This window comes from Lithobates pipiens, unplaced genomic scaffold (assembly GCF_037356315.1).
Source record: "Lithobates pipiens isolate NorthernLeopardFrog02 unplaced genomic scaffold, aLitPip1_a1.2 Scaffold_28, whole genome shotgun sequence".
Taxonomy (NCBI): Eukaryota; Metazoa; Chordata; class Amphibia; order Anura; family Ranidae; genus Lithobates; species Lithobates pipiens.
The window spans coordinates 52,323,689-52,349,490 of NW_027507789.1; the positions used below are offsets into that span (position 1 = coordinate 52,323,689).

At 41.3% G+C, this 25,802-nt stretch overlaps 1 protein-coding gene across 1 annotated transcript in view; it reads right to left on the reverse strand.

Moving 5' to 3' along the window:
- The window catches only part of PLTP (phospholipid transfer protein), a 110,376-nt gene extending 84,801 nt beyond the window's left edge, over positions 1-25,575 (reverse strand). The window contains exon 1 of the mRNA XM_077459232.1: positions 25,420-25,575. The gene's annotated coding sequence lies outside the window, so the exon portion shown is untranslated. The remainder of the gene's footprint in view (positions 1-25,419) is intronic.
- Positions 25,576-25,802: the final 227 nt, after the last annotated feature.

A 25,802-nucleotide genomic window follows, 5' to 3' on the forward strand; every position in this document is an offset into this window, starting at 1 on the left:
TTTTCGACAAATTTGTGCGACCGTGTGTATGCAAGACAAGTTTGGGCCAAAAACTGTCGGAAAAAATCAGAACAATTTTGTCCTCGGAATGTCCGATCGTGTGTACAGGGCATTAGAATTCCATTTTTGTTCAATACATTTTTTTATATATTTTTCTAATTTGTTTGACAAACATAGCAGTACAAAAGAAAAAAGAGCAATATTCTTACATTATCAAATGTATAATTGAAAATTGGAATAACAAAACATTGTAGAGTTTAATTTTAACCACTTGCTGACCACCGCACACCGATATACGTGGGCAGAATGGCACGGGTGCACAAATGGGCGTACCTGTAAGTCCTGCACCCCCACCCCTGTGCATGAGGTGGTCGGATTCGTTAGAGAACCGGTCAATCCTCAGGTCCAGGCCAATGATTTCTGGCCTGGACCTGCTGATCGGTTCTGGCCAATGAAAATGCTTCCCCTGCCTGTAAGTGTAAACACAGGCAGGGGAAGTGATATCTCCCCTCGTGGAAATCTTTTCAGTTAAAGAGAGAGGAGAGAGGATGTCTAAATGTGAGTTGCAAAACACTACAATAACACCAGTATACATAGGTACACTTGTCACCCCCTGAGCACCCCCCGATTGCGCCCCTTCCCATTTAACCCCTTCAATCCCTGTCACTGTGTCACCAATAGCAGTTGTCAGATTTTTCGCTGATCACTGCGTTGGTGTCATCTGTGACTGTAATATCTGTTAGGGCAGTTAGTAGTAGGCTTGGGTAGGTCTAATGTACCCTCTTAAACCCCCTAATAAAGGTTTAACCCCTTGATCACCCCCCAGTTAACCCTTTCACCCCCTGTCACCAGTGTCACTAATAGATCTTTTTTCTGATTGCCGTATTAGTGTCACGGGTTAGCCAGTTAGTTGATTCGTTTAACCCTCGTTTAATTCGTTTTTATAGCGTCAGGTACCCCCATACACCACCTAATAAAGGTTTTAACCCCCTGATTGCCCCTTAGTTAACCCATTCACCCCCTGTCACCAGTGATCACCGTATTAGTATTATGGGTGACACTGGTTAGTTTGTTTTTTATAGCGTCAGGGCACCCGCAGTATATTACTCAATAAAGGTTTAACCCCCTGATCACCCGGAAGGAGACATCAGTTTTAGCGTCAGTTAGGGTCAGCGTCACCCAAGGCAGCATCAAATTAGTGTCAGTAGTGCTAACACCCACACCACACCATACACCTCCCTTAGTAGTATAGTGTCTGAACGCATCAATATCTGATCAGATCTATACTAGCATCCCCAGTAGTTTAGGGTTCCCAAAAACGCAGCTACCAGATACCTGCTAGCACCTGTGTTTAGTCCCTCCGCCCAGCCCAGCCCATCCAAGTGCAGTATTAATCAATCACTTTAACTTACAAAAACACAACACACATAACTGCAGCGTTCGCAGAGTCAGGCCCCATCCCTGCAAATGCTAACAGTCTATCAGTTTTTGGTAGCGTTTGAAGCAGTCAATGACAGTCAGGTGCTCTTTTTTTCTGTGAGTCTCACTAGTTGTCTCAGTAAATTTAGAGGCCAAAATGTCCAATCTAAGGTAAACTAGTGAATAGGCTTACACGTTTCTGAGCATGACAGATGAGAATGAAGAGGAAGTCACCCATCTGTCAGATTCAGGCTCAGTATTCAAACCCGTAGGCAGCAGCAGCACCCTGACAGATAGCTCTGACAATGGATTAGTGGTCCCTGCCAAGGTCAGCCCCGTTCTTCTGCTGTTGTTGAGGTGCAAGAACCGCAGGGCTCTCGTATGGAGCAAGGAGCCAGTACTAGTGCTGCAAATCCTTCTGGTGAACTGGCAAGCACCAGCATCCTAGTACACCCTGGTTATAGTGAAACCAGCACTGAGTATCACGTGGTGACGTGGTGAGTCCCATAAGTGCAGTTCAAGTTGGTGAGGTGGCTAGCACAATTAGTGTCCTGCAGCCATCAAGAAGACAAAGACAGGCTTGTCGAGCCCATAGTGCCCTTCCTGCTGCATTTGCCAATTCGAATTAGGAGCCCACCACTTCTGCAGCACCCGTACTTCCTCCATTCACTGGCCAACCCGGAATTCAGATGGAAACAGTTGAGTTTTTATAGATCTATTGTGGACCAAAGCAATTTTTATACTGGTCAAGTAATCACCGCTAATCCCCATTTGACCCTTGCCAGAGAATGGAAACCTATTACGGTTTCTGAATTAAAGACCTTTCTGGGCCTATCCCTCCTCATGGGCATAACTAAAAAGAGTGAGTTGCGGTCATATTGGTCCACTGACCCATGGCCAGGGCACGATATGAGCAGATCTTGCGGTTCATGCATTTTAATGACAACGAACTCTGTCGTCCTCGGGGTGACCCTGAATACCATTGGCTTCACAAAATTCAGCCCCTCGTAAATCACTTCAACCAACATTTTGCAGCCTTGTTTACTCCCGATCAAGTTGTCTGCATTGATGAGTCCCTGATTTAGTTTTCTTGTCGTTTGTCTTTCAAACAGTATCTTCCCAGCAAGCGTGCCAGATATGGGGTCAAGATGTATAAGCTTTGTGACAGGGCCACAGGCTATACAAATAGTTTTATGGTTTACGAGGGAAAAGACAGTCGCGTGGAGTTGGAGAACAGCCCAGACTACATAGGGAGCACTGGTAAGATTGTGTAGGACTTGGTGTCACCCTTAGTCGGAAAGGGGTACCATTTGTATGTGGACAATTATTACACAATAGTGCCACTTTTTAGTCGCTTGTTTGATCATGGAATTGACACATGTGGCACAGTGCGATCTAATCACCGGGGCTTACCCCAGTAGCTTGTAGATTCCCATCTTAGGCTGGGGGAGAGAGCCTGCTTGAGAAGTAAAAATTTGCTTGCAGTGAAGTGGAGGGATAATCTGAATGTTTTCGTTCTGTCATCCCTTCACGCAAACAGGACGGTCCAAATTCAACCGGCGACTGGTGTTGTGGAGAAACCCCTCTGTGTCCACGAATACAACTGGACCTCAATGACCAGTTCATGGCGCCATATTTAATTGCCCGTAAGGCCAGACGCGGGTATAAAAAAGTGTCTGTATACTTATTTCAATTGGCTCTGCTGAACGCTTATGTGCTATTCAAAGCATCAGGATGAACTGGATCCTTCCTTAAATTCCAGGAAGAGATCGTCACAGCCCTTCTGTTTCCAGATGGTGCTATGCCCCAACTTCCCAAAGCAAATGCAGTAAGCCAGCTGCATGAGAGGCATTTTCCGTATATGTCCTCCCTGGTACCCCTACCTAATGATTACCCCAAAGAAAATGACGTGTCTGTAGGAAACGCAGACATAGGTGTGACACCAGCTATTATTGTCCCTTATGTCCTGACCATCCTGGTGTTTGCATCAGTGAATGTTTTGAATGCTACCACACACTAGTGGAGTATTAGCATAGGGTACAGCACTGCACAGGCTAGGACACACTTTCACAGGATCTCCAAAGAGATATATATATATATATATATATATATATATATATATATATATAAAATAAAGACATAAATAGTTGTAGTTTTATTGTTTTCTCTCTCTCTCTCTCTCTCTCTCTGTTCTCTCTCTATTTATTGTTCTGCTATTTTTTACTGTATTCTATGCTTAACTTTTTTATTGTTACTATGTTTTATCATGTTTACTTTTCAGGTATGTAATTCTTTTATACTTTAATGTTTACTGTGTTATATTGGTAACCATATTTTGTTTTCAGGTATGCCATTCAGTTGCAGACTGCTTTATTTATCTTGACAGCAACATCGTTTGCTCCCATGATATGTAAATCAGTGACTCCAGCGATGTAGGAGGGGTGATTTCACCATCACAGTTAAAAAAAAATATATAGCATATATGCCGAATCATGGGGGCAGTGGTGGAGGGGTGATTTGCCCCTAGCATTAGGGGCGGATTGCCCCCATGCTTTGGCATATATTTTTTACTCTATTTTTTTGGCACAGATTGTTGTTTTATTGAATTAACTTTTTATTGTTACCATTGTTTGCTTTTCAGGTACACCATTCAGCTGCAGCACTGATTTATTAATCTTGAAAGCAACAGCGTTTGCTCTCACAATATGTAGATCAGCGATTCCAGCACTGTAGAAGGTGATTTCACCACCACAGTTAAAAAAAAAAAAAAAAGTGGGTGGATGCAGATCAATATATTTTTTTCGTTCAGCCCACAGGCTGCATGAAAAAAAAGAACATTACCATATATGCCCAACAAGGACCAGCAACGTACTGCTTTGTTGCTGGACTTTGAGTGGTTATACCAGAATGTTGCCTGCAGGTTTAGGTATCATCTTGGTATCGTTCTTTTCAGCTAGCGGTCGGCTTTCATGTAAAAGCAATCCTAGTGGCTAATTAGCCACTAGACTGCTTTTACAAGCAGTGGGAGGGCTCATCCCTTCACGCTCCTTCCCACCCCTTCCCCTCCCGTTGTCTTCCTTGGTTTTTCTTGGGCTCTCTTGTACCACCGAGGGAACCTGATAATGCAGGCGTTGGTTCCGCCAGCTGACCATAGAGCTGATCAAAGATCAGAATGGCTCCAATCATCTCTATGGCCTAAGAAACCGGAAGCTACGAGCATGTCATGACTTAGGTTTCATGGGATATAAACAGCGCCATTGGGAAATTGGGAAAGCATCTTATTACACCGATCTTGGTGTGGTCAGATGCTTTGAGGGCAGAGGAGAGATCTAGAGTCTAATAGACCCCATTTGTTTTTAAAGAGTACCTGTAACTACCTATTGCTATCATAGGGGAATATTTACATTCGCTGTGATAACAATAAAAATAATAATAAAAAAAATAAAGGAACAGTGTAAAATAATATAAAAAAGCAAAATAAATAATAATAAAAAAAAAGCATCCCTGTCCCCGCGTGCTCGTGCGCAAAGGTGAACACAAGCGTCGGTCTCATGTCATATGTAAACAGCAATTGCACTATGCATATGAGGTATCTTCACAAACGTCAGATCGAGGGCAGTAATTTTAGCAGTAGACTTCCTCCATTAATTTTAAAGTGATAACCTGTAAAGGCATTTAAAAAATGTATGTATTTTGTCGCTGCTGCATGGTTGTGCTTAATTTTAAAGCATGTCATGTTTGGTATCTATGTACTCGACATAAGATCATCTTTTATATTATACAAAACATTTGGGCAATATAGTGTGTTTTAGTGCATTAAAATTCAAAAAAGTTTTTTTTCCCCAGAAATTTTTTTTTGCAACACCCAACATTTTAATCTGTAGGACCTTTGCTATAAAAAATGTAATTTTTGGGGGTTCAGAGTAATTTTCTAGCAAAAAAATTAAAAAATTCTCATGTAAACAAAAAGTGGCAGAAAGGGCTTTGTCTTCAAATGCTTAGAAGAGTGGGTAATGCATTGCCTAAGCTTCTAATGTTGTGCATAAATACCAGGACAGGTCAAAACCCCCCCAAATGACCCCTTTTTGGAAAGTAGACACCCCAAGCTATTTGCTGATAGGCATGTTGAGTCCATGGAATATTTTATATTTTGCCACAAGTTTTGGGAAAATTAAAAAATTTGATTTTTTTCCCCCACAAAGTTGTCACTAAATGATATATCGCTCAAATATGCCAGAGGAATATGTGAAATTACACCCCAAAATAAATTTTGCTGCTTCTCCTGCGTACGGGGATACCCCATGTGTGGGACTTTTTGGTAGTCTAGCCGGGTACAGGACCCCGAAAACCAATCACTACCTTTCTAATGGTGTAAAATGGTGATTTCCCTCCTTACTACCTATCACAGTATTGGAGGCCCTGAAATGTCAAGATAACATCCCCCCCCCCATTTTGGAAAGTAGACACTCAAAGCTATTTGCTGAGAGGCATGGTGAGTATTTTTGCAGCTCTCATTTGTTTTGGAAAATTAAGAAAGGAAAGGAAAATTTATTTTTTTCTCTTTTTTCAAATTTCAAAACTTTGTGACAAAATATGAAATCTGCAAAATACTCAACATGGCTCTCAGCAAATAGCTTGGGGTGTCTACTTTCCAAAATGGGGTAATTTGGGGGTGTTTTGTGTTATCTTGGCATTTCTTGGCCTCCAAACTGTGATAGGCAGTGAGGAGTTATCAAGTCACCAGAGACCAGGTGACAGATGCACTGCATAGGAGTTGGAAGTGCACCGCTAAGATAGTGGACCCTAGGACTTACTGCTGCAGATTGTACCCAGTGAGGTAAAGGAAGCAGATCTACTGGATCATTAACAAAGATCCCAGTTGGAGCTAGAGCATAGATTTCCCAGGGCGCAATGCTGCAGTCTGGCTCCAGGTCACAGCCCCTAGGGTCTCACAGCTCACAGTAGGTTACAGGAGAAGGAAACAGCAGGCTGGAACAACAAGGATATTAAAGGAATAAGGCAGAGATCAGGGCAACTAGCAGACAGGAACAAAGGAGTACACGCCAAAGGTTCAGGGTCACAGGCAGACAGGGATAGTTGAGAACATTCCAAGGTCGGTAACAGAGACAAACATAGAGCACACGGCAAGCAGGAACCAGGAGCCCAAACACACAGTGAATATACAATGGTTGATCAGCACCACTGGCTTGCAGTGCACAGGTTAATATAGGGTTCCCTGATAGGGTCTGAGGTGGAGCCATGCTTAAAGGAGAGGTTATAAAAACCACCAGGTGGAAGTGGCTGGCCTCTTAGGCCGCGTACACACGGGCGGATTGTCTGCCCAACTAAGTTCATCAGACAATCCGACAGACGGTCCGTTCAACTTTTGAATGAACGGACTTGACCACACACGATGAACAGACAGTCCGCTGAAAACTTGCGCGATGACGTGTACAGCACGTCCAATACACTGCAATGCAACCTTCGGCCGTGTAAATCCTTTCTGAGCATGCGCCATACTTAGTCCGTCCAACTTGCCTACACACGAGCGGACTGTCCGCTGAAACCAAGTTTGGATGGACAAAACCAAGTTTGGACGGACAAAATTACGGAAATTCCGAAAGACTTAGTCCATCAGACTGTCCGCTGAAAAAGTCCGCTGAAGCCCACACACGAGCGGATTGTCCGCTGAAACACGGTTCAGCGGACTAAGTTGGACAGACAATCCGCCCGTGTGTACGCGGCCTTAGTCTGAAAACATGAGGAGAGGTAAGCAGACAGAGGAAGATTACTGCATAACCATGACAGGAGTGAAATCAAGAATTTACGTCCTTAGAAAGCCTGTGGCATGTGGTATTCCCGTACTCAGGAGAAGCAGCAGAATGTATCTTGGGGTGTAATTTCACATATGTCCATGGCATGTTTGAGCAATATATCATTTCAGTGGCAACTTTGTGTACATTTTTTTTTTTTCATTTTTCAATGAGAAAAAATAAAATATTCAATGTGCTCAACCTGCCTTTCAGCAAATTTCTTGGGTTGTCAACTTTCCAAAATGTGTCATTTGGGGGGTTTGTACTGACCTGCCATTTTAGCACCTCAAGAAATGAGATCAGTCATAAATTTAAAACTGCGTAAATTCCAGAAAATGTACCCTAGTTTGTAGACGCTATAACTTTTGTGCAAACCAATAAATATGCGCTTATTGAATTTTTTTTTTACCCGAGACATGTGGCCGAATGCTTTTTGGCCTAAATTCATGACTAAGATTGAGTTTATTTAATTTATTTTATAGCAAAAAGTAGAAAATATAATTTGTTTTCTAAAATTTTTTTTTCATTTATATTGCAAAAAATAAAAATCGCAGAGGTGATCAAATACCACCAAAAGAAAGCTCTATTTATGGGCAAAAGAGGATGCACATTTAATTTGGGTACAGCATTGCATGACCGCGTAATTGCTAGTTAAAGCAGCGCAGTGCCAAATTTTAAAAAGTGCTTCGGTTAGGAAGGGGTAAATCCTTCCGGGGCTGAAGTGATTAACAAGCGTCAATGAAAATTTTGTGACAAAGAGATCAAGCAACAGCTTTGAAGAAGAAATTGTTCATGATGTATTTTTTTTTCCGAGCTGGAAGAGTCAAGAAAAATATGTTTTGCTGTTCACAACGGGATATTATCTTAGTAAGGAATTCTCAGTTTTGTTCCTACGTCAAAACACTAACAAAACACAAACAGTATATTCTTTGGGATAGAAGTCATTTGTGTGATGGTTTGCCAATGTTGGATGGTTGGGTGACCTCTTGGTGTGGCCAGGGGGCCCCCTGCCTTTTCTGCTTTTTGTTTAAAAGAAATCCCTCTGTAGAGACTAGAGATACACTCCCTACATAATCTGTTAAACTATAAATTGATACACTTGTAAGATTTTGTATTTACAATACATTCCTTATATTATAACTGTAAAGCAGTGTCCTCTAAACCCTGTCATAGCACAATTTGCTATTTAAAACACTTCAGAAGACTAATTTAATTAATGGATCAATCATATTAATCATAATTTATTCTAAATGATAAAATATAAGAGCAGATGGTTCACGGGTGACCTACTTCCCAATATAATATTCAACTTTCCATTAAGCTTCCTGTCAATCTGTTATAAGCTTTGGCCAACACCAGGGCAGTCATTGGTACAGATATGTTGTACATTTTACACTTGGGGGGGGGGGGGAGAATTACAGACCACAAAATTACGCTGTCTCCTTTATATCCCCCGTCCTCCCAGATACTCACACTGACATGTTAAAAAGTAATTTTAAAGGAAACCTGTCTTGTACAGTTGTCACAGGGACAGTAAGAAAAGTCATAGATGATGGGTTGCAAGAAAGAAAATTACGCCATTCCCTCCTGGCAGTAATCTCATGCAAAAGATCCAACAGGCTGGTTGTACTGAAGTCGATCGATGCATTGACTTCAGTACAACCAGCCTGCCCATAGATGGTTGGAGTTCAGTAGGGAGCTGAGATTCGATCCATCAATGGCTGGCTTAAAGAAGAAATCTGGGAAAAAGTTTTTTCTCCCATGCAGTGGGGCTGTGCCTACACGGCATGGGCTAACTGCTCGTTTTGTCCAGGGGTGCACTGAAAGGGTATACTTACATTATCCTTTGATCCTCTGGAAAACAACACTCTCCCATGTCCAGCGGTGGACTGTTCCTGTCATCCTCATCTCTAGTCAAAAACGAGCAGTTAACCCATGCAGTGCGGTGGGTACGTGGTTAGTACTTCCACCTGGCAGCACTAGGGTCATTGTTTCAAATTCCAACCATGGCACTAATTGCCTAGAGTTTGTGTGTTCTCCCTGTGCTTCAGTGTGCCACACTACAAAGACATGCTGGTAGGTTAATTGGCTCCTGTCTAAACTGGCCCTATTATGTGTATGTGAGTTAGGGATCTTAGATTGTAAGCTCCTTGAGGGCAGGGACTGGACTGGTGTGAATGTGTAATATACATGTAAAGCATTGTGTAAATTGACGGTGCTATATAAGTACCTGTAATAAATAAATAACATAAATGGGGGAAAATTGCTGCAGTTCTTCCTTAAGTAAAGGGAGAGCTGTGCGATTAATCATTAAAAACCCCTCACACAATCTTAATCTAGCATTTCGACAATTCCTGTCACAAGTGCAGAGCAGTTTCCTGCTCACACCTGTCAAAAAAAGTGGCCAGCAATGTTTATCAACAAAATGCTGAAAGAGATAAAAAGAAACATTGTATCATTCTGTTCATTTACAAATCAAAGGGATGAACTTTGGTCTGTAAATTAGGTAAGTTTAACCACTTAAAGACTAAGGCTAGGTTTACACTGAGGAACCGAGCGGCTTACTGCAGGGGTCCAGTGCGTCCCTGTTCCCCGTTTCAGGTGCGATTTAAGGCTGGATTCACACCTATGCATTTTTAGTGCTTTTTGCATTTTGCAGATTTGCACTACAGAACGTGTTCCATAGGAAACTATGGTAAATGGACTGTAGTGCAAATCTGCAAAATGCAAAAAGCACTAAAACTGCATAGGTGTGAATCCAGCCTCATGAATTTTGGGCTGAATTTGGATCTGAAACAAACCAGCAATTTGCACCGGAGATGTGTGAACAGGCTCCTGACATGCGAATTGGATATGGAGAAACCTGCACTAGTGTGAACCCAGCCTAAGCCTTTTTATGACATTTGGTGCTTACAAGTTAAAATTGGTATTTTTTTGCTAGAAAATTACTTAGAACCCCAAATATTATATATATATATATCTATATATATATATATATATATATATATATATATATATATATATATATATATATATATACAGTGCCTTGCGAAAGTATTCGGCCCCCTTGAACTTTTCAACCTTTTGCCACATTTCAGGCTTCAAACATAAAGATATAAAATTTCCATTTTTTGTGAAGAATCACCAACAAGTGGGACACAACTGTGAAGTGGAACGAAATCTATTGGATAATTTAAACTTTTTTAGCAAATAAAAAACTGAAAAGTGGTGCGTGCAAAATTATTCGGCCCCTTTACTTTCAGTGCAGCAAACTCACTCCAGAAGTTCAGTGAGGATCTCTGAATGATCCAATGTTGTCCTAAATGACTGATGGTGATAAATAGAATCCACCTGTGTGTAATCAAGTCTCTGTATAAATGCACCTGCTCTGTGATAGTCTCAGGGTTCTGTTGAAAGTGCAGAGAGCATCATGAAGACCAAGGAACACACCAGGCAGGTCCGTAATACTGTTGCGGAGAAGTTTAAAGCCGGATTTGGATACAAAAATATTTCACAAGCTTTAAACATCCCAAGGAGCACTGTGCAAGCGATCATTTTGAAATGGAAGGAGTATCAGACCACTGCAAATCTACCAAGACCTGGCCGTCCCTCTAAACTTTCAGCTCAGACAAGGAGAAGACTGATCAGAGATGCAGCCAAGAGGCCCATGATCACTCTGGATGAACTGCAGAGAACTACAGCTGAGGTGGGACAACAATCAGTCGTACATTGCACAAATCTGGCCTTTATGGAAGAGTGGCAAGAAGAAAGCCATTTCTCAAAGATATCCATAAAAAGTCTCGTCTAAAGTTTGCCACAAGCCACCTGGGAGACACACCAAACATGTGGAAGAAGGTGCTCTGGTCAGATGAAACCAAAATCGAACTTTTTGCCCACAATGCAAAACTATATGTTTGGCGTAAAAGCAACACAGCTCATCACCCTCAACACACCATCCCCACTGTCAAACATGGTGGTGGCAGCATCATGGTTTGGGCCTGCTTTTCTTCAGCAGGGACAGGGAAGTTGGTAAAATTGAGGGGAAGATGGATGCAGCCAAATACAGGACCATTCTGGATGAAAACCTGTTGGAGTCTGCAAAAGACCTGAAACAGGGACAGAGATTTATCTTCCAACAAGACAATGATCCCAAACATACAGCAAAATCTACAAAGGAATGGTTCACAAATAAACATATCCAGGTGTTAGAATGGCCAAGTCAAAGTCCAGACCTGAATCCATTTGAGAATCTGTGGAAAGAGCTGAAAACTGCTGTTCACAAACGCTCTCCATCCAACCTCACTGAGCTCGAGCTGTTTTGCAAGGAAGAATGGGCAAGAATTTCAGTCTCTCGATGTGCAAAACTGATAGAGACATACCCCAAGCGACTTGCAGCTGTAATCTCAGCAAAAGGTGGCTCTACAAAGTATTAACGCAAGGGGGCCGAATAATTTTGCACGCCCCACTTTTCATTTTTTTATTAGTTAAAAAAGTTTCAAAAATCCAATAGATTTCGTTCCACTTCACAATTGTGTCCCACTTGTTGGTGATTCTTCACAAAAAATAAAAATTTTATATCTTTATGTTTGAAGCCTGAAATGTGGCAAAGGGTTGAAAAGTTCAAGGGGGCCGAATACTTTCGCAAGGCACTGTATATATGTAGATATAGATATATATATATTATTTTTGTTTGTATAATGTGAAAGATAATGTTGCGCCAGAAATCGGTAAAGTAAAGGAAAAACTCATCCTTATCCTCACTTCCCAAACCCAGCATCATATTTCTTGAAGGAAACGAAAAGCCATTGCTGACCCCTCCTTCTGAAAATATTGTTTCCTTAACATGCATCAGCATGTAAAGCCTTCCTCACTTTTTAAGACACAGACATGAATTCTGACATTACTTGCTACAGGAAAATGACTTAAAATATGTTGAGGTTGGACAGAGAGGCAGAGCACCGATCCCTGGTTTGGTTTGGATGTCCCAGTTCAGTGTAAAAAGTTTTTCAGAGGGCTCTCTGAAGTTCAGGTGCCCCTTAGTCATTATATTGAGATGTTTTTACAGTCATAATACAGTTTATCAGTGACCAATTTAATGAATATCCTGTAATTTGATAACATTGTAAGATTTTAGCCCTTGTACACACGGTCGGAGATTCCGACAACCAAATCCGTCGGATTTTGTCCGAAACTGTTGTATACACACGGTCGGACAAAGTTGTCCGAAAATCCGACGTGATGATCTTATTTTGTTACGACGGGACTATGTTCACGCTAGTAGCCAATAGCTTTGGTGTAGGAATTTGATCTGAGAATGCGTGGCACTTTGTCCGATCGGAACTCTCTTCACATGATCGGAGTATGTCCGATCAGACCAGTTTGTCGGAAAATATTTCCGGCAAGTTGGAAAAGTTAGTCCGACGGATATTCCGACGGAAACATTCCGATGCAGACCACACACAGTCGGAATATCCAACAAAACGCTCCGATCGGACACATTCCGACGGAATCTCCGACCGTGTGTACAAGGGCTTAGACTGGTGACCAAAGCAGGCTCTAAACATTGGACATCATTTCCATCACATTACCCCAGTTCAGTAAAAGCCAGCCCTAACAAATAGGATCATACGGATCCCCAAGACTTGTTGGCTTTTCTTAAACTGAATTTATTGACCAATAAAATGTTTCAGTGGCATATTGCAGGTTAAGGCTCCATTGACACCAGATGCTGTGGGACTGCGCTGGGTGGTTATTCCATTTCAGTCCCAATGCCTTGTTGTCTTTGTGCCTAATTCACACCACTGCGTTGCAGTGATGTGTGAGCACCTTGCACTGAAAACGAGTAGTACATGCACTACTTTTTTTCAGCACACCACAGTGCAGCCACTGCATTATAAAGCATTGGCTGGTGTGAATGGATCATAAGAGTCCATTCACACAGGGGCAACACGACTTCCAGCGCAACTTTGGGAGGCATCTTGGACACAACTTGAGTATGGATCACGGCGTGACTTGGGGCAACTTACAAGGCAACTTGAAGTTGCCTCCAGGACAGGGGACTTTCCCAGTGACCAATCACATAATAATACGCTCTGTGGGAGGGAGGGGTTTGCCTAGAAAACTATTTTTACTTCCTGGAAAGTTGCTTCAGTTAAGACAGGGGATCAGACTTGGAGGCAACTTCCATTGAAATCAATGGGCACAAGTTGCCTAGAAGTTGGATTGAAGTAGTACAGGAACCTTTTCTGAAGTCGGAGCGACTTCAGTAGTGTACATTAAGACGGCTCTCATTAACTTACATTGATTTTATCATGTTGTGCGACTTGAGGGAACTTGGGACGACTTAAAGTCGGATCCAAAGTTGCCCCTGTGTGATTGGACTCTTAAGGAAAGCAGAAGAATGATACAATAAATTTCTTGATAAACAACACCATGTAATTACCACACAGTGCCTTGAAAAAGTATTCATATCCCTTGAAATTTTACAACCAAAAACGTAAATGGATTTTATTGGGATTTTATGTGATAGACCAACACAAAGTGGCACATAATTGTAAAGTGGAAGGAAAATTATAAATTAAATGAGGAGAGCATTAAAGGGGTTGTAAACCTTCGTGTTTTTTTCACCTTAACCACTTGAGGACCGCCGTATTGCCATTGTACGTCAGCACAATGGCACAGGCAGGCACAATCACGTACATCTACGTGATTGCCTTCCAGCGGGTGGGGGGTCCGATCGGACCCCCTCCCGCTGTTTACGGCGGTCCGATTCGGTCCAGGAGCGCTCCGTGATGAGGGGATGGCCGTTGGTTTTCGGCCACCCCCTCTGGATCGCTCCTGGCCAATGAGAAGCTTCCTCCCCTGTGTATTGTTTACACAGGAAGGAGGAAGTGATGTCATTCTCCTCGGGGCGGTCTTTTTGACCGGACTACGAGGAGAAGAGTAAAAGTAAGTGTGCACCAACACTACACTGACATGTAGGTACACACAGGCACACAAACCCCCCCCGATCCCCCCCCCGATCGCCCCCCGATCCCCCCCCCGCCCCCCCTCCCCCCCCAGTCACAGTGTCACTGATTGCATTGATCATTTCTTTACTGATCAATGCATTCAGTGTCAGTTGTGACAGTAAAAACTGTCAGGACAGTTAGTGTTAGGTCCAGGGTAGCCCCCTATCACCCCCCAATAAAGATTTAACCCCCTGATTGCCCCTAGAGTTAACCCTTTCACCCCCTTTTGCCAGTGTCACTAAGCGATCATTTTTCTGATCGCTGCATGTGTCGCTAGTGTCGCTAGGTAGCTAGTTATTTTTTTAGGTTCACCGCCAGGTTTTTATATCGCTAGGTACCCCGATATACTACCCAATAATGTTTTTAACCCCCTGATTGCCGCTAGTTAACCCTTTCACCCCCTTTTGCCAGTGTCACTAAGCGATCGTTTTTCTGATCGCTGCATTAGTGTCGCTACAGTCGCTAGGTAGCTAGTTATTTTTTTAGGTTCACCGCCAGGTTTTTATAGCGCTAGGTACCCCGATATACTACCCAATAATGTTTTTAACCCCCTGATTGCCGCTAGTTAACCCTTTCACCCCCTTTTGCCAGTGTCACTAAGCGATCATTTTTCTGATCGCTGCATGTGTCGCTAGGTAGCTAGTTATTTTTTTAGGTTCACCGCCAGGTTTTTATATCGCTAGGTACCCCGATATACTACCCAATAATGGTTTTAACCCCCTGATTTCCGCTAGTTAACCCTTTCACCCCCTTTTGCCAGTGTCACTAAGCGATAATTTTTCTGAACGCTGCATCAGTGTCGCTAGTGTCGCTAGGTAGCTAGTTATTTTTTTAGGTTCACCGCCAGGTTTTTATAGCGCTAGGTACCCCGATATACTACCCAATAATGGTTTTAACCCCCTGATTGCTGCTAGTTAACCCTTTCACCCCCTTTCACCAGCGATCACAGTATAAGTGTCACTGGTGACGCTGGTTAGCCAGTTAGTTATTTAGGTTCCCCGTCAGGTTTTTATATAGCGCCAGGGACCCCCATATACTACCTAATAAAAATTTGAACCCCCTGATTGCCCCTAGTTAACCCTTTCACCACTGATCACCGTATAAGTGTTACGGGTGACTCTGGTTAGTTTGTTTTTTATAGCATTTTATATTCAAATCCGGAAGGCAGTGCTTGGTTTTCGGGGTCCCGTACGTGGCTAGGCTCCCAAAAAGTCCCCCACATGTGGTATCCCCGTACTCGGGAGAAGCAGCAGAATTTATTTTGGGGTGTAATTTGACTTCTGCCCATAGCATGTGTGAGCAATATATCATTTAGTGACAACTTTGTGCAAAAAAAAAAAAAGTTTGTAATATTCCCGCAACTTTTGGCAAAATATAAAATATTCCATGGACTCAACATGCCTCTCAGTAAATAGCTTGGGGTGTCTACTTTCCAAAATGGGGTCATTTGGGGGGGTTTTGTGCTATTTTGGCATTTTATGGCCTTCGAAACTGTGATAGGTAGTGAGGAGTTAAATCAAAAATTTGCACCCTTAGAAATCCTGAAGGTGGTGATTGGTTTTCGGGGTGCCGTGCCCGACTAGACTCCCAAAAAGTCCCACACATGTGGTATCCCCGTACTCGGGAGAAGCAGCAGAATGTATTTTGGGGTGTCATTTCACATATGCCCATAGCATGTGTGAGCAATATATCATTTAGTGACAACTTGGTGCAAAAAAAAAAAAGTTTGTAATATTCCCGCAACTTGTGGCAAAATATAAAATATTCCATGGACTCAACATGCCTCTCAGTAAATAGCTTGGGGTGTCTACTTTCCAAAATGGGGTCATTTTGGGGGGTTTTGTGCTATTTTGGCATTTTATGGCCTTCGAAACTGTGATAGGTAGTGAGGAGTTAAATCAAAAATTTGCACCCTTAGAAATCCTGAAGGTGGTGATTGGTTTTCGGGGTGCCGTGCGCGACTAGACTCCCAAAAAGTCCCACACACGTGGTATCGCCATACTCGGGAGAAGTAGCGGAATATATTTTGGGGTGCAATTCCACATATAACCATGGCATGTGTGAGCAATATATCATTTAGTGACAACTTTTTGTAAAAAAATTTTTTTTTTTTTTTTTTTTGTCATTATTCAATCCCTTAGGACAAAAAAAATAAATATTCAATGGGCTCAACATACCCATCAGCAATTTCCTTGGGGTGTCTACTTTCCAAAATGGGGTCATTTGGGGGGGATTTGTACTGCCCTGCCATTTTAGCACCTCAAGAAATGAGATCGGCAGTCATAAATTAAAAGCTGTGTAAATTCCAGAAAATGTACTCTAGTTTGTAGACGCTATAACTTTTGCGCAAACCAAAAAATATACGCTTATTGACATTTTTTTTACTAAAGACATGTGGCTGAATAAATTTTGTCCTCAATGTATGACTAAAATTTAGTTTATTCGATTTTTCTTATAACAAAAAGAAGAAAATATCTTTTTTTTTCAAAATTTTCGCTCTTTTTCCATTTATATCGCAAAAAAAAAAAATCGCAGAGGCAATCAAATACCATCAAAAGAAAGCTCTATTTGTGGGAAGAAAAGGACGCAAATTTCGTTTGGGTGCAATATTGCATGACCGCGCAATTACCAGTTAAAGCAGCGCAGTGCGAAATTGCAAAAAGACCTCTGGTCCTTAAGGTGTTTATTGGTCCGGAGCTGAAGTGGTTAATGCATCCTATGCATTTAGGGCCGAGTCATACATTCGGCAGCTATGGACGCTGAATGCTGGACTCGGGAGCTTCTCCTAGGGTTATCTGATGTGGGGAGGAGCCGAGAGAGCTGCCGGGGGACCCCAGAACAGGATGTTCAGGGTCACTCTGTGCATAACAAGCTGCACAGTGTCGGTAAGTATGTTTGTTAATTTAAAAAAAAAAAACTAACATTTACAATGATTTTAATCAGAAAAGCAGCTAAGAATCACATGGCAAACCCTGGAGGAGCTGCAGAGATCCACAGCTCAGGTGGAAGAATCTTTCCATAGGGCAACTATTAGTCATGCACTCCACAAATCTGGCCTTTATGGAAGAGTGGCAAGAAGAAAGCCATTGTTGAGAGAAAGCCACAAGAAGTCCAGTTTTCAGCTTACGAGAAGCCATGTGGGGGACACAGCAAACATGTGGAAGAAGTTCCTCTGGTCAGATTAGACCAAAAATGAACTTTTTGGCCTAAAAGCAAAATGTTGTGTGGTAGAAAACAAACATTTCACATCACCCTGAACATCCCCCATCGTGAAACATGGTGGTGGCAGCATCATGTTGTGGGGATGATTTTCTTCAGCATGGACAGGGAAGCTATTCAGAGTTGATGGGAAGATGGATGGAGCCAAATACAGGGCAATCTTAGAAGAAAACCTGTTAAAGTCTGCAAAACACTTGAGGCAGAGGTTCACCTTCCAGCAGGGCAACGACCCTAAACATACAGCCAGCGCTACAATAGAATGGTTTAGATCAAAGCATATTTATGTGTTAGCAGTGGCGGCCCATGCATTGTGGGCCCCTTTGAGGGTTCCGGAAGCATCATGGACTCCTATGACAGAGGTGGGAGGGGGTGTTTTTATTTTTTGATGCACGTGATTAGGGGCTCTGGCTTCAGAAAATGCGCCCTGATCCCACCCAATTGTGTGACCATAGTGAATTAATTTTTGCTTATTTCACACTACAGTGCCTCCTGCCAATCAGGAGGCAGGTCTGTGACACCTGTTTTCTGTTTGGCCAAAGCACCTGGTGATCCTATTGGATGCACAGCGCTTTGGCTGAAGGGGAGACACAGAGCGGAGGAAGCTGGAGGAATGGCACCTCCACCGCTGCTGCTGCCTGCACTGGAGGAGACACAGCAGGGGGAGAGATCACAACACAGCCTGGTAAGTGCCATCCCTGGGGGGGTGGGGGGCAGTGCCGCAGTCCTACATACCTTATCTGTGATGCTGATCTATATACCCCATCTGTGATGCTGACCTATATACCTTATCTGTGATGCTGATCTATATGTTCCATCTGTGATGCTGACCTATATACCGTCTATGTGATACCGTATCTGTGATGCTGATCTATATACAGTATATGTGATGCTGATCTATATACCGTATATGTGATGCTGACCTATATACCGTATCTGTGTTGCTGACCTATACACCATATCTGTGATGCTAATCTATATACCGTATCTGTTTTGCTGATCTATATACCCTATGTGTGATGCTGATCTATATACCCTATCTGTAATGCTGACCTATATATCCTGATCTGTGAGGCTGAGCTATATATTCTGTCCTGTGATGCTGCGCTTATATTCTGTCCTGAGATTCTCTGGCTGTATACTCTGTCCTGTAATGCTGAGCTGTACACTCCTGGCACTGAGTCTAAGCAAGTGGAATACAGGGGACGGAGTGGGTGGATTCTGTAAAGGGTGGGACTTATGAGAAGTGTGAGGGGTCAAAAAGGAAGGGCAGGGTCTGGTGCCCCCATCCTAAAACTTCACCAGCCGCCACTGTGTGTTAGAATGGCCCAGTCAAAGTCCAGACCTAAATCCAATTGAGACTCTGTGGCAAGACTTGAAAATTGCTCTTCACAGAAGCTCTGTCAGATTGGATGGAGAGTTTTGCCCGTTCTTATTTTGTAAAGAAGAATGGGCAAAAATGTCACTCTCATGATGTGCAAAGCTGGTAGAGACATCCCCAAAAAGACTTGCAGCTGTAATTGCAGTGAAAGGTCATTCTACAAGTATTGACTGGCTGAATACAAATGCACACCACACTTTTCACATATTTATTTGTAAAAGATTTTGAAAACCATTTATCATTTTCCTTCAACTTCACAATTATGTGCCACTGTGTTGGTCTATCACATAAAATCTCGATAAAATACATTTACGTTTTTGGTTGTAACATGACAAAATTTGGAAACTTTCAAGGGGTAGGAATACTTTTTCAAGGCACTTTTTTAGGGCTAACATGGTGAAGACAAGGCTTTGATGACAAACAAAGGATTAGGGTTGGCTTTGTTTACCGAAAAAAAAATATTCAGCTGACATAGTGGTCACATGATCTTGTTAAAAAAACAAAGTCAAGTAATTTTTAAAGCACATTTCGCCTAAGCAGTCTGCATGGCAAAATGTGACACGGGCAAAACTGGCAATTTCCTTGAAAAATCAAGTTTTATATTGAAAAATTGCAATTGAACTTAACAAGATATATTTTATTTTAAGTCATATAGAATGCCACTGAAGGTTCTATCTTGTAATAAGTTTTACATAAGAGTTTACATAATCACATACAAGTGATTCAATCTGCTTATAGTAAGTTACGTTATGCTACTGTCTTTTCTTACCTTGTTTCTGCAGCATGTCCTAACCTGCCAACTTGTGCATGTTAATGGTTTTCCCGGCAATGCTAATGTCAGGTCAGTAAACAGGACCAGAGGGCATAGGAAGAACGCTATCACATCCCCGCTGGGAAAATGGATCATGATCCATAGTGCACACTATGCTTTGTACTCTTTAACCATAACACATCCCAGTATGTATATTCAACTCTAATATATTTTTAGCATATTGTAAGTCCAATCAAAGGATAGACGTTTTGCATTCGAAGCAGAACTTCTGCATTTCCTCCAGAAAAGACTTGGTCTACGCAGTCATATTAAGACAAAACGCCTAGGGAAATGCTTTCCTTGCCCTGCTGTAAATCTGTCTCTTTTAGTCAAGAGACTTGGGAAGATATAAGATGACTGAGAGTTTTACCTCAGTATAACCTGACAGTAGTGTCAGAGACTTGAGACTGATTAATAAACCAAAGTTCAATTCGTTTAAATAGTATTTCCAAGGTTGACATTCAATGCAAATGGATTTCAAGACTTAACACTCTATCTCCTGGGACAGGATACCACAACATACAGATATACACTACATAAATAAAAATTTAAATGTCATAGAAATATCTCAAGTAAAAAAAAAAAAAAAACTGCAAATATTACTCCACTATTGGTCCTGTGACCAAATGCCTAGGCATTGGTCAGGTGGTCCAAGCTGAAGGAAGAAGTTTGTCCACTGTTTGGCTAGCTCTCACTGAATATCAGTCCCCTAAACTGCTTTGGCTGGGATCATGTGATCAATTTATCAGCATCTGAAGTAGATCAGAGCAACAGGTAGGTACCAGGTTTGAGGACGTCCATAATATGAGATAGGGCAACCAGGTCCATTGACATGAATGAGATGAATGTCAAATGATCCAGTCATATCAGATTGTTTATTTGTACTACTTAGCCTAAAAAAATCACCCCTCTTACTGACCAAAATCTGAGAAAGAATCCATCAGCTCAGTTGAATAGTCCTAGCAGATGACTGCAGTTGCCCCAGGTCAAAACTAGCTGTGTCTGTATGATGTGTAAATATGCACACCTACCTGAAACAAGTGTGCACGTTCATCTGCTGGACAGTCAACAGAACCATCTTTACACGTTTTGTCAGGATGATTTTCTAGTCAGTTGCTGGTATCATGCTTACATTGGCCACTAGACTAATAATAGTTGAATTTGCCTGTTAGCAACTGGTGTATGTATATGCTCATATTTGGTGTGTCCAAGTGCTAACCCTAAGTGCTAATGTAGATATTTGGAGTTTGATAATGAATTTAGAAACATTGTGTGGTATTAGTGAATTTTGATCTTTGCAAGCTTAGTCAATAAGCAAAACTTTATCAAATCCTTGGGTTTGTCCAGCAGCCAAATGAGATTGCGCACGAAGTACAATGATAATTTATACCGAATAGCGAAGATCAAAATAACAAACAGAAGATGCCGATGGTTAGATTTCTCAACCAGTATTAGTACCATATTTTGGTCTGTACAAGTTTATTTTTTGTATCATCTGGCAGCTTTTCATATGTGCAAGCTTGAGTTTCATCTACCTTGTAGACTATAGGGCTTGTTTACAAAAGGCGAATCCACTTTGCACTGAGTGCACTTGGAAGTGAAGTCACTCTAAATCTAAGGGGTAGGTCTGAAATGAGTGGAAGCTCTGCTGATTTTATCATCCAATTATGTGCAAGCTAAAATGCTGTTTTTTATTTCCCTTGCATGTCCCCCTTGGTTCTACAGCGACTTTACTTCCAAGTGCACTTGCAGTGCAAAGGGGATTTTCCTTTAGTAAATAACCTCTATTGCAGGGGTCCCATTATCCTCACTGGACTTTTTTTCTCAATTTTATGTTCTAATCAAATTTTTTTTTCTACATCAGGACAAAGAGGAACACTCTGAGATGGTTGGGAACAACAATAAAAGGTTGGGGAGAAGAGAGGAAGAAGCAATGGCAGATGGATCTTTACCCCCTTGTGACCCAGATCAATAAATCCCACCTGTAAGTGAAGTATCACATTTTTCGGTGGCTTGATTCAACGCAAAAGCAAAAAAGCAGGATGCAAACAACAGAAGCCTAGAGTCATAAATTGTCTTTCATTGATCTGATGATCCGTGAAGCCTGGCTAGCTATTATGAGTTACAGCAAATCATTTTTACTGCTTTATAAATGATCTAATACGTGCTTATCTTCAAATATGTTTTAAAATCATATGTTTGAATGACAATTGAGCTGCCTGTCACGTGCGGTCTCAGAGAGCTTATGTGAAAAATCAATTTCTGCATTTAATTTGATGGTGCACTGTTCTTCTTTGCCTCTGTAGATGTGAGAGGGATGCAGCACAGGTAAACACAGGGCTTATGCAGTATAAAGATTAATTGTATGGATGCAATTGTTTAAGGTATATGTTAAGCCATAATGTCTTCTCCTGGATTTGAATAGAGCAGCGAAAGTATAGAACCCCACTCAGGCTTTCATTGCTGAATACACCCCGGCTGGAGAGATTCACCCTCTTCTCCATTGTCACCAAAACAGAATGTGACGGTAAAACCAACATTTTAGAGCTGTCAACAGAACAAGAGGTGAGGGCAAATCTTTCATTGAGGTTACTTGTTCCAGTGACAGCTAAGCGGTGCGACTTGTCATGAAGTTTGACAGATCAAAATGCATGACAAGTCGCACCCTATTTCTGGCTATGGAAATGTTCATATCAGTGTGACTCTGACTTGCACCAATTTTGAAAAGTTTCCTGCATTATTTTGGTGATTTCATGTGCGACTTGCATTGACATCTGTGCATGAAGTTGCACAGATGTCGACAAGCCACACATGAAATTCATTCAGTGTGAACCAAGGCTAAGAGAGAAATTTCCCTCAGCATGAAGACATTTCTTCTTCTATCGTGTTGCATGTCCATTGCAGGAGGTGAAGGCAAATCTCCTCAATAAGGCTGGATTCACACCTATGCATTTTAAGTGCTTTTTGCATTTTGCAGCTTTGCACTACAGAACGTGTTCCATAGGAAACCATGATAAATGGACTGTAGTGCAAATCTGCAAAATGCGAAAAGCAGAAAAAATGCATAGGTGTGAATCCAGCCTTAGACACAGGCAGAAAAAAAGGACACACTGATGGATTTTTAACATTTTCTTACATTTTGTATGACAAACTATTCTATTACTTTACATTCAAACCATTACATACTATCCTATTTTGGTTGTTATGATATGGATGTGTTGTTCTACCATTTTAATGTTAAATCTGCAAAAGAAAATAGAAAAAGGAATCACCATCTCTTTTTTGATCTTGAAAAGCTTGTTGGAATTTCCTTAAAGAAAGGTCCATCAAAAAACATATGTAATGCCCTATACACACTATCAGATTTCCTGCTGATTTTTTTCCTTCAGGTTTACCAAAACCATGTAGTGCAAGGGACTGCCTGATTGCATACAAATTGAAACTCCTAAGGTTTGACCTCATATGGTTTTGTTAAATCTGAAGGAAAAACTTAGCAGAAAAACTGATATGCCGCATACACATGATCGGAATGTCGGCCAGAAAAAGACAGATGAGAGCTTTTCATCGGAAAATGCAACCGTGTGTATGTTCCATCGGAATTTAGCTGGCAGCAAAAATTTGAGAGCATGTTCTCAATTTTCCCGATGGAAAAACTTTCTATCAGAAATTCCGATCATGTGCATGCAATTCCCGACTCGCATAAAACTCAAGCATGCTCAGATTCAACTACGAGATGGAAGCTATTGGCTACTGGCTATTGAATTTCCTTTTTCTAGTCATGTGTTGTAAGTCACCGCGTTCTTGACGGTCGGAATTTGGAGTGACCGTGTGTAGGCAAGACAGCTTGAGCGGAATTCCGTCGGGAAAACCATCAGACCTTTCTCCGACCATAATTTCCGATTGTGTGTACTCGGCTATAGTGTGTATGGGGCTTAAGAGACGCTCTTGTTAGGAATGTTTAGCTAAGATTACTAGAACCAAGAAAATCATGTCTGTAAATTGCAGGGTATGTTCAATTATGCAACTGGCTCCTCTGGAAGGGAAACGACAGTGCTAGAATACACTTGTGAAGTGCTCACTGATTTATAGGCAGTTTGAATAAATTGTCTGAGGATAAGGTATTTGCAGTTGAGCACTGATGATAACCAGTATCACCATATCCTCCCTTTGTTTGCCTGTTCATCCATGTAAAAGAACCTTCTAAGAACTAGGTTGACTCTTGATAAGAGAACTAAATACATAATAACCTCATCTTCCTGAATTCATCCCACTGCCCAAAAAAATGAAATCAGTACAGCTATGAGGACTGTGATTATGTTAATCTTCCTAGAGCAATTGATATACGGAAATAAAGTGCTGATGAGCCAGGAACCCATTTAGAATGTTAGGTTATATGATGATGAGTTACAAAATCTGGAGAAAGGCAACTGGGGGGGGCTGGGGGTAGTATTTTTGCTCAAAGTTGGGTAAATCCTTGTATCAATTGATACATAAAATGTGATTGGTTGCTATGGGCAGCTGGTCCACTTCTTCTCCAGCTTGTGTAATGAAGCATAATGATTCAAAAGGATGGATTAGGATTTGATTAGGATTTAAACTTTATTAATAAGCAGGACATGGGTAACAAAGTAAGAAAAACGATCACCAGCAACAACAAAAAAAAGAGTGGAAATATTTTGTGTAGAATCAAACGCTGTTAATTTAAAAAAATGATTTTTATGTAGCTGAAAAACAATTTGGGGGGGGGGGGGGATTAAAAGTAAGAAGTTAAAGCCCCATGGGGGATCCGTGATCATTTATAGAATGGCCACTCATGAATGATACATACCTGTGTATAAATGGAGAAAGCCATAAGTACTGTCATTTCCAACTAAATCCCTGCAAGACCTACCTAATACAGTACGTAAATCCTCTCCTGGGTCTGTTCTACTAAGATGAAAGCCATCAAGTTCCAAAATGTCATACAGATCAAGGCAAAGGGGAATATATAAAGTAATCCATAGCAATGCATCACCCATTGATTTCCTGACTTCTATGAACTGGTGAAAGGTGGATGGCAATGGTTGCTGTAGGATACTGTACTGTTCATCCATTCTCTTTGGATTCTTTAATTGACTTATTATTGTGTCTACCTATTAAAAGTTAAGTAATAATACAAACTTTTGGAATACAGAGTAATTCAAATGATATATATTGGTTGGACATTTACAAAGTGTATGAGCTATGAATAAATAAAAGCACAGGTAATAAGAAAAGCAAACAATATTTCTCACATTCAGAAGCGCACAGCGTCAACAAAACAAAAAATTCCATCTGTTTGCCATTCTAACGTCAAGGAGCGAACTCAAGCTGCAGCTTTTGCACTGAACTTGGCCAGGTTGGCTGAAGCAGAAATGTATATACAAATGAGGCTTTGTACAGAAGGATGGATGCCTGCTCTACATTAGGAGTCTATTCATTTTTACTTCTCTATTGAATGATTGGAGTGTTTGGGGTGGGGAGTGTTTTTTTTTTGTTTGTTTTTTTTGCTGCAGTTTTTCTGTTTGAAGTTTGAAGATGTGTTTTAAAGTATAGATAAACATAATATACATACTTTTTGCAATAAGGATTGAAGAAATATTTGAGAAAAATGAAGAATGATACAGCAAGAGAAAAAAAATACATGTTTTTTTTTAATTAAAAACAAAAAACAAACAAATTCATTATAATCTAATGCAGAAATAAAAGCATAATATTTTCCTGTTTACACAGTACTCAGTTTTCACTTACCTAACCCCTGTGTTCACTTATAGCACGTAGATGCTGTGCAGATCCTGCAATGGCACTACAGCAATGATGGGGCTGCAGAGGCTTATATAAAGCACACACTCACACACATACACACACTGCACGCTCTGCTCCTCCTCTTTCCCACAGACCACACAGCTGGACACAGAACAGACCCTGAGGCTGCAGCTTCATGTAATAGAGACTGGAGATGGAAAAAAAACACAACATGAAGACATTAAATACAAAACGTACAATGCTAAACCACAGGAGTCCTGAAATTTGCTCCAAAAAAATATACAGGATAGCAATCCACAATGGCAGCAACAAAAGTATACTAAATATACTAATAAACTAAAAAAAAAAAAATAAATGATGGCATGTAT